This window comes from Arachis ipaensis, chromosome B4, assembly GCF_059453495.1.
Source record: "Arachis ipaensis isolate K30076 ecotype BB chromosome B4, ASM5945349v1, whole genome shotgun sequence".
NCBI lineage: Eukaryota > Viridiplantae > Streptophyta > Magnoliopsida > Fabales > Fabaceae > Arachis > Arachis ipaensis.
In genome coordinates this window covers 71,829,757-71,840,000 of record NC_142439.1, presented here as the reverse complement: position 1 = coordinate 71,840,000, position 10,244 = coordinate 71,829,757, and positions in this window count along the sequence as shown.

The following is a 10,244-nucleotide window of genomic DNA, read 5'->3' as shown; positions in this document are numbered from 1 at the left end:
TAGTGGTGGTATATATGTTTGATTGTTAAAATAAGCTCACTAATAAAGGATAAAGGTTAGGATGTTCCTTTATAGTATGAACTAGACTGCTGTTTGTGAACTCCTAATGAATAAATATCCTTGGGAAAAGAGAAAAAGTAAGAAGGAAAGGAAAGAAAAGCCAAGAATTGGCAACAAAAAAGAAAAGAAACAAATAATAAGGCTAGACACCAATAGCTTTGACCTTAGGACATATGCCTGTGGTACTTTTTGTACTAGGATCTGCTTGGACAATTAGGTTCTAAGGAGTATTTTAAAACTTGGTAACTTGGGTTAATTAATCTGGGATTATCAACCGAAAGTCTATTATCAAGAGCAACCTAGTTACAAGACATTTAGTAACCCAAAGAGGTGATGGGCATCAATGTCTTAGGATGAATTGTGAGCCAAGTGTCTGTGGTGAAGATGTGTTGACTGAAAAACAAAGCTAAATAGCTGCTGCAACACATAACACTTAGCCATGAATAAAAGTGTAAGCTTCTCAGCAAAAAAACAAAAGAAAATCAAAACATCAAGGATAGATGAATAACAAGGTTCATAGCAGCAATTTTGGTTATCACTTAAAGGGGCATTTCGATCCTGAATTCTAATAAAAGTAGAGCTTCAATTGCATCCGCATAAAACTCCATGAACTAAATTCAATTACCTGCTAATAAGGACATATTGCTCTTCTGTTTTCTCTGCTTTCTTCCCATGTTTTAGTGCTTGCTTGGGGACAAGCAAGATTTAAGTTTGGTGTTGTGATGACAAGTCATCTTATGCTAGTTTCACAAGCATTTTTCAATTGTTTCATTAGGTTTTATGAACTTTCTTGCAAAATAAGTAAGTGATTGGAGAGGAATTTCATGTTTATTTGGATTCAATAAAACATCATTTATTTTATACAAAATCATGAGATTTATGAAAGAATTAGGTGATTATTATAAATGATGCAAATTCTTATGATTTTGGTGAGACTTTGATGGCATGTTTGATTGATGACAGGAGAAAGATGATGAAAAGAAAAAGCCAAAAAAGTGAGGTGCAGATGAACGCTACGTTCATTGATGAATGCTACGTTCACCAATGAGGCGCACGTGTACAAAGCGCTTACACGCAGGATGACATTTTTGGAGATCACGCGTGGAAGGAGGATCAGCGTTCACCAGCAACGAACGCTACGTTTACTTTGAATGAACGCCTGCGATACTTTCAGAATTGGAATTTGAATTTGGTCACCGACGCACACGCGTGCATGATGCGCACGCGTCGATGTTACATAAGTGATGGTTGGCGCAAACGCGTACATGATGCTAGGGCGTAGAAGTGGAAATCTACCATCCACGCGCATGCGCAAGGGACGCGCACGCGTGAGGAGCGTTCTTGGCGCGAACGTAGCGTTCAGTTAATGAACTCTGCCAAAGGACGCGCATGCGTGAAGATGGCACGCAAGCATGACTAAGGCTGAAGCCAACCACGACGCGAACGCATATATGACGCACACGCGTCGATGTGAAAAAATGCAAGGGACGCACGGGCGCGAAGCACGCGTACGCGTGGGTGAATGAACGCTGCGCTCAATTTGAAAATGCTCCGTTCTCCTGGAAGCTGCAACTATCCTGACCCACTGCAACAGAGGCCAACAAGCCCACTCCAAGTACTTGATGACTAAATTAGAAAGTGTATAAATAGGAGAAAATTTGATTTCATTTGGAATTTTTTACCTTTGGACTCATTTTATATTTTTCCTTTTAGTAGGTTTTTCATTTTGATGTTTCTAGGAGCTTTTCTTTTAGGAATTGGGTAGAATTGGAGATCTGAGTTTAGCTTGCTTTCTATTTTGCTTCTGTTCTTCATCCTTTTCATTTTCTTTTCCGTTTTTGGTACTGAAGCTTTCTTATATTTTTCTTCTTGTTTTTCTTTAGAATTTGAGAATTGAAGATCGGATCTGAATTTCCTTCCTGTTTATTTTTTTCTACAGATTTTCCTTTTCTGTTTTAGAATTTTAATTCGGATCTAAATTTTGTTTCTGGTTTTCATCTCCTATATTTTCTTTTCTGTTTTGGTACTTGAGTGTTGATGAATCACTTTCTTTAAATTTCCTTCATATCACATCTCTCGGATTCACTTTATTTTACATTGTTACATTCTGTTTTGACATCCCAGCACCCGATTCCCCTTATCATTCATGCAAATCAAAGTTTCTTTGCAATTTAGATTCTGAAATTTAAATTACTTACACTTTAAGTTTCAGTTATTTACCTTTCTTGCAATTTAAGTTTCAGCTCTTTTAATTTCTTGCACTTTAATTTTCAGCCATTTAAGCTTCCTGCAATTTACTTTTCTATAAATTTTCATTCTGCACTCTAGTTTCGTTGCAATTTCCTTTTTATTAATCAAATTTCACCAAATTCATCAAATATTCGCTTGACTAAATTCATCACCCGGTACACTTGCCGGTGAGTTTGTGTGGAATCGTTTTTCCCTCATCATTGCCCATTACCATTCCTATTTTTGACCTATTAAACCAAAATCTTAGTTGTGGCCTACATAGAAACAGCCATATTTTCTAACGCAGTCATAAAGTTCATCGGGTTGTTGCCGATTGGTTCTGGCTCTGCATTATCTCTCTGACCTCGCCCTCGACCACGCCTGCATCCACGAGATGCCATTCGGCTCCTCTTCACACCAAATAATTGATATCAAGTTGATCAGTCTCAATATCTCAAGTCTAGTATTTCAAAGTCTGAAAAGCATGCTCATGATCTATTATGCTATAATTATCAAACTGATATCTTAAATAGCATATACACACAATCCAGAGTATGCTCAGAAGCATAGTCAGTACATTCCTCAAGCTCTACGAGAACGAACTGCTCTGATATCATAATGTAACACCCTATCACACGGAGCTTTAAATTGTAAATCGGAGGTTGTGAAGCTTACGACGTCTAAAAGTAAAATACATACATATATATATATATATATATATATATATATATATATATATATATATATATATATATATATATTTGAAGGATAATTTGAAGAGGAGCCTTGAAAGAAAAGATAGGCAAAACAAATTTATCACATCATGCTCAAGAGCATAAAGAATAGAAGCATCAATATAGAAAAACGAAAGAGACACACATACATATATATACAGAGAGAGAGAGAGAGAGAGAAAGAGAGAGAGAGAGAGAGAGAGAGAGAGAGAGAGAGATAGAATTCCAAAAGAGTTATATAACAAACTCTAGGCTCGACTTTCGAAGTAGAGGCCGGCTAGAAAATATATACAATCCCAAAATACAACACTACAAGAATAATGCCGATTAGTTACCACAAAAATAGTCAAAAAATCATCGCCAATCTGATGCAAAATATAATTTGTGACAGATTAGCTACCACCTAGCAACCAATGCTTTCCTCACTAATTACAAGTCGCAGATCAGTAAGGCAAACACAACAGTCGCTAATTCATCGGAAAGTTTTTTCGCGACCGAATAGATAGTCAAAAATCTATCACTAAATCAAAAGCTAATTCCATAGAAGAAATTGACTAAAAGGTAGTCGCTAATTAGCAAACTCTACTACAGCCGACTCATCGCTAAATTCAAGCTAACTTCGTAGACAAAATGGAATGCTTAGTTGACTCAAATTAGCGAGAAATTTTTTTGAATCTAACTCGTCCCAAGTTTTTTGCTAATATGATCACAAATCTATCACATTTTGTAGCAAATTTATAGCTAGTTTTTGAAAATCCTTAATCAAATTTGTAGGAATTTTGTCGCTAAATCAAAGCTATTCTAAATGAGAAAGCAAAGTTATGAAGTAGTCGCTAATTTGCTAGAAAATAATATGTAGTCAATTAGTTGTAATACTATCGCAAATGTCATCGTGAATTCCTTTTAAACTAGTAACAAATCGTTAGGTATCTCATAAATGTTTCAGTCGCAATGGAGTCTTTAATTTATCACCATCATCAACTGCGAGTATGTCGCTATACTAAAATAAACCTCATTATTTTTTTATTTTAGTCACTGAACTAAAAAAATTATATCACATACAGAATAAATTAATTCATCAAAATTATACATGTTTAAAAAAGTTTAAACCATGTTTCAAGAAATTAGATATTGAAACCTAACCTGATAATAACCAAGCCTTTGGGCTTGATCAAATGCCTACTCTATCTTTTCAATAGCTCTAAATAACACGACTTAATTAGTAAACTAACAAAGAAAAAGCCTCACTTACAATATCATGTAAAAGTAAGTATTCACTTAATTCTTTAGAGATATCTCAATATGGCTATACAACTGTGTGCGTGCTTCTATAAAATTCATTATACATTACACATCTCAATTCTTCATTGCACATTGAAAATTTTAAAAAAATAAAAAATACAAACACCACCTAAGACTTGGCATATCAATTACACAAAGAACATGTCCACCAATTCCACCTTCAGTTTCACAAATATTATCACTTATACTGTGATCAAACTGCAAAAAATCACAGAAAAATATCAATAAATAATAGCACATCAGTGAATCAAAATAAAAAACAGAATAGCAATAAATTTTTTAATCAACAATAAATTAAATGCAAAAAATAGCAGCCATTAGAACAGGAGTGAAGATAAAAAAATTGAAATCAAGAACAAAAATTAATAGAACCAATAAATTAAAATCAATAACTAACAAATTCAAAATAAAACTAACAGTAGAAGTAGCCAACAGTGAAGAATAATAAATTTAAAAATCAACAACGAAAAGCAACAAATTAAGAACAGAAAGTCAAGAACAAATAATAGCAAGAAGCCAAGAACAACAAATAAATAGCAATGAAGAACAACAAACTATAGCAAGAACAGAGAAAATCAACAACAGAAAAAAATCAATTGTCTTGAATTAATTAATTAATTGATTGATTAATCAATAAAGACCCAATAATCAAGTTAAAGTCAAAATCAAATGAAATCACTATACCCCTAATAATAATCAAGCTAAGTAAAGGTAAAAAAGTAGCAAATTTTCATTTGAAATTAGAAACCTTGCTACATCGCGGGAAAATAGAACTTCTAGAGTCTGCCTTGTCTCTAGGTCATCATCTTAGCGAGATGAAGGAATAGCTCTGCAGGTTTAACCTAGGATAAATTGCTTATTATATTGCCAATGAAACATTAAAGATAAGAGCACAAGAAGGACAATTTACTTTATAACCAGGATGCTTATCCAATTTAAGGAGAGCATCATAGCCTCGAAACTCCTTTTCAGTAGGCACAAGTATTCCTTTCTTTCTGTGATCATCAAACATTTGAAACAATTCAACTGAAGTTCTATTCATCTGTTCAATATTGAAGTGATCATTAAAACTCTCAGAAAATCCTTTTCCTTTCGTGTATTCACATAATTCATGCATTGCAATGATGTGTAATTTGATCTAAAACTACAAAAATCAACAGCCTCTTGAGTTTTAAATTTTTAACCATCACTAGATATTGTTCTTACATCACCAAGAAGATGCAAGTTCTTGATAAAAGGCATAAGAACCTTTAGAAAATTATTTTACCAACAAATAAATATGAAACTACTGTATAAGTATCCACAATATATATATATATATATATATGTATATATATATATATATATATATATATATATATGTATATATATATATATATATATATATACATATATATATACATATATATATATACATATATATATACATATATATATATATATATATATATATTGAGCCTTAATCAATATAGCATATAAGGAACTTGCATAAAAAAATAGATATTATTTCCACTTCAATAAGAGAAAAATAAGGTTTTATTATACTTTTGTTAGAAATAAAAAAGTACCATCTGTTCAAGCATAGTAATAGCCTCTTGATAGAAAACACTACAAGAAATTACTGGATTAGGGACCGATTTAGCGACTGTTTGGGTGGTCGCTAAAACCTTGGTCGCTAATCAGAAAATAGTGACCAAATTCGGTCGCTAAATGTTAACGACCGATTTTAGCGACCGATTTGTTAACGAGGTCACCAACCCCTCACCAAATAGTATCGGTCGCTAAACAAATAGGTCGCTAATTTGCGACCAAATTTTCCGTCGCCAAATTAGTCTCTGAGTAAATCGTTCGCTAAGTAGAGACTAACGTTTCAGTCGCCAAATCAGTCGCTAATTTGCGACCATTGTTTTCGGTCTCCAATTCGCGATCGTTATTTCGGTTGCTAAATCGGTCGCTAATTTGTGACCAATCTTTCAGTCTCTAATTCGGTCACTAAGGGTGGACCTATATTTTAGCAACCAAGCATTTTATTCTATCATAATTTTTTAATTATAATTTTTACTAAATTTTTACATTTATTCCATCAAATATTGAAAAACACTCAACAAAAAACCTACACTTTAACACATAAAAGTAAATAACACTTAAACAATAACCAAAATATCATAACACACTTAAACAATAACCAAAATAACTCATCAATTCAATATCATAGACAACAATAATAAGTATGCAACACTCTCATATTACTAATTACATCATTTAAAGTCTATTAACTAACTAGCATCACAACTACTAATCACTCATCAGACGTACGTTCACCATCTTCATCCTCTCCTATATTTGTTTCTCCACCTTCTAGTTGAGGAATCGAAATTTTAAAATTAATCTTTTTCATCATTTCTTGAAGCATACAGTTAGTGAGTTCAAGTCCTCTTTCTGTCTTTTCCAACCTAGTTTTCAAGTCAAAGTTGTCTTCTTGCACTTTCTTCATTATTTCTTCATGTTCTGACCTTCGCAACCAATCGGATAACTGAGAACTGGAGCCACGATAACTAGGTCTTTTTTCAATTGCAGTGGATTCTATTTCAAGTCCATCAATTCTTTCCTTTTCAACTCTGGCTATTTCACACTACACATCCATCTCATTTGGTGCATTACTTCCTTCTTCAGATGCTTTTTGTGTAGCCTATTCTATAGCATTCTTAAATTCATCATGCCATGCATGCAGAAAAATAAAGTATATGTTAACTGCTTCTTTGAAAACTAAAAATAAAGCATGTTAAGTAACAATTACAAAGCTCAAAAACTTCCAACCTAGTTTTCAAGTCAAAGTTGTCTTCTTACAACTAGCATATTTTGAGGAACTCAAGTAGCCAGTTAGCCAAAAATGCTCACTAAATGCTGCCATAATGTCTACTAAAGATCACTGACGTAGGTTAGATTCTGTCTAAGACTACTAAAGATCATTGACGTACAGCTAGTCACAAGAATAATAAACCCAAAAATATTTTCAACCTTGTTTAATTTTATGTCAAACACAAAGGAAGCATTCCAGATATTCAGGAAAGATGAAGCACAACCAAACCAATCCATCACTAACAAAGGGGATGTTTTTGGAAACTAGGAAGAAAAAGTATCCCAACCAAACGAGACTCATTGCGTTGATCATTATCTTATCACAGCTACAAGTTCAAGTTTCGTCAATTCAAACCGATAAATAAAAAAGAAACAAAAATAATTTATACAAAGCCAAAGTATTAAAAGAAAAAGTAACAACTTACTTACAATTGTCTTCATATAAAATTAATAGGTAAGAATTCTTGATTATCAACTTTATTTCCACCGTTAAAATGTTCCCTACATACTTTCAACATGCATCAAACAGATTAATAAGATAAAGTTATTATGTTTTTAGTTAAAGATTTCTATTTAAAATCCTTAAGAATGAGTGTGATAGAAAAATCCCAAGTAAAGTTGATGACTAATGTTGAAAGTAAAGAGAAATATATGGATGGGAGGAAGATATATTAGGTAACTTTTCTCTCTGTTTGTAACTGCAACCTAGGTACTGAACTAATTATGGTTATTTTTTCTAGTAGAATATATTAGGTACAAAGAGCACCTGTAATATATGCATGTTAATTTCCTTATATAAAACATGATGAATTCATTGTCACATTTCCTTTTTGGGGCCAAATTAAGAGATTTGGAAGATAATCAATTTGGAACTGGATGATACTTTAGAATTACCCCATGCATGCAGATTTAGATTCCCAATAAGGGGTTTATATCTACTTTTAATCATTTTAAGATGTGTATATATTTTGAAATCTCTGTATAGTTTACCTCAAGAAATGAAATATTCAGAGTTCCCCATATACTCTTCTTTCACATTACTCCTTATAAAAATGATTCTTTTTGCTAAATAAAATAATGTGTTTGATGTGTTTTCATCCATTTTATTTACAGAACACTAGAAATGCAACTTAGAAGCTATGAAGTTGAGCAATGGATGAACCAGTTTCACTTATTAGAAGATCTAAGAAAGTAAGAAGGCACGCAATTAGTTCTAAAAAACATATAATAGTGGTTGATGTGTTTAAAGAAATCCTTGCATATACAATTATTTTTAGAGAAACTATTAACCCAACTTACTTTGTTTCAATTAGTTCTAAAAAACATATAATAGTGGAGAGAGGAACAACCTAGCCAAATCCAGAGACTCCAGCAATGGAAAGCAAGCTAAAAGCCCTTGCTCGAAAAACTTCTAATTCAGATGGATCTGTTTATAGCTTTGGTGGAGACCTTGGTACTGTTGGGATCATGAGAACACCAAAATCCTGAAAGTTTCAAACACATAAGAGAAATTCTTAGATAAGCAAGGTTCACCACACCCTCTTTTAAACATAAATTATTTGACAAGGGTAAGAAAAGTAACTATTGTGGTAATGACTGAACTGCTGTTATGTTCTCAACAACTTTATATGTAACTCTAAGTATCTCAACTTCTTTTAAAATTGAAGTGTGTGCCTGATTCAGGTATATATTATGTGAGTGATTTTGTTAGAATGGTTTTAGGCCTATGAATCTTTTGGTCAACTAAGTAAAACTTGGGTATTATAATCACTTGGTCATGAAGGAAAACCAAAACAAACTATAATAGATGAAGAGTTAAGATAAAGTGTTGAAGTTAACAACAGGAGTGGAATACTAAAACCACTTATTTTAGACTGATACTTAATTGATGGTGTTTAGAATGAATATTGAATATATAAATAGCTAGGCTAACCTGTAATAACTCAAACTACACAGCAATGAATGCAGTTAAATAGCATTGGAACAACAGTTATTTTTGCTTCTTTGTTGTACCTTTTTTGCCCCCCCTATTGTGCATTGAAATTCTTTTTTGCTTTTGCCTGAGATTTTAGAACATCTTTTGAGACACTTGGATCTCTAAGAACCTGAGAAAAATAATAAGATAATTTTCTTAAATCCTTGCAATCAAGTGAGATTTCATGATTTGTAAGTGAGATAAATAACAAGATGATCTTAATGTACAATACATTTTTCCATTAGAAAGCCCAATCTACCTGAAATCAAAATAGCTACTGCAACAAGAGAAAAATCCCCTTAACGTACAATAACATAGTTCATACTTTACACACATCCTTCAATGTTTCAAAAACAACCAATTAATAATGAATTTTAAGTTATACTGCCTCACATTACATTACATATAATCTTTCTTTCAAGAAAAAGAAAATAAAACTACATATCAAGCTAATTACAGAACAAAAATTCCCATAAATTCACCAGTGCCAAAATAAAATAACGGAGCAAAAGGAATTAGAAGAAAGTGATTACCTTTGCAAAATTGGAATAGTAAGAGGGAAGAAGCTTCGAGAAGGTTCCACGATCCATGCCCAGAAATCTAATCGGAAGACCTTTACGACGGTATTAGAGAGAGAGAGGTTCGTATGATAGGACAGGGCGTGTGTGGAGCACTCAATTTCTTTCTCTTGGAAGGGTTGTAGAATCAGATCAGAGAACGAAGAAATCAAAAACAGAGACAAAACAAAACCTGAAAACAGATCTGATTTGAGAGAAAGAGTGTTTTTATTTACCTCTTTGAAACAGATCTGATTTGCTTCTTCCTTCGTGATCTGGCCTCAATGCAAACAAAGAAGATGATCAGAGATGGCGCTGACGACTGGAGAAGGTGACGCCGACGGTTAGGTTGGAGGAGACGTCAATGCGCGCATAAGATTAGAGGAGACAAGAATGGTGTGGGTGGCTTAGGGTTAGGTTGGGTAATTTAGATAATATCTTTTTTTAAACATAGCGACCACTTTTGTGACTGATTAAATTAGTGACTGATTTAGTGACCACACCTTAGTGACTGAATTAGTAACCAAC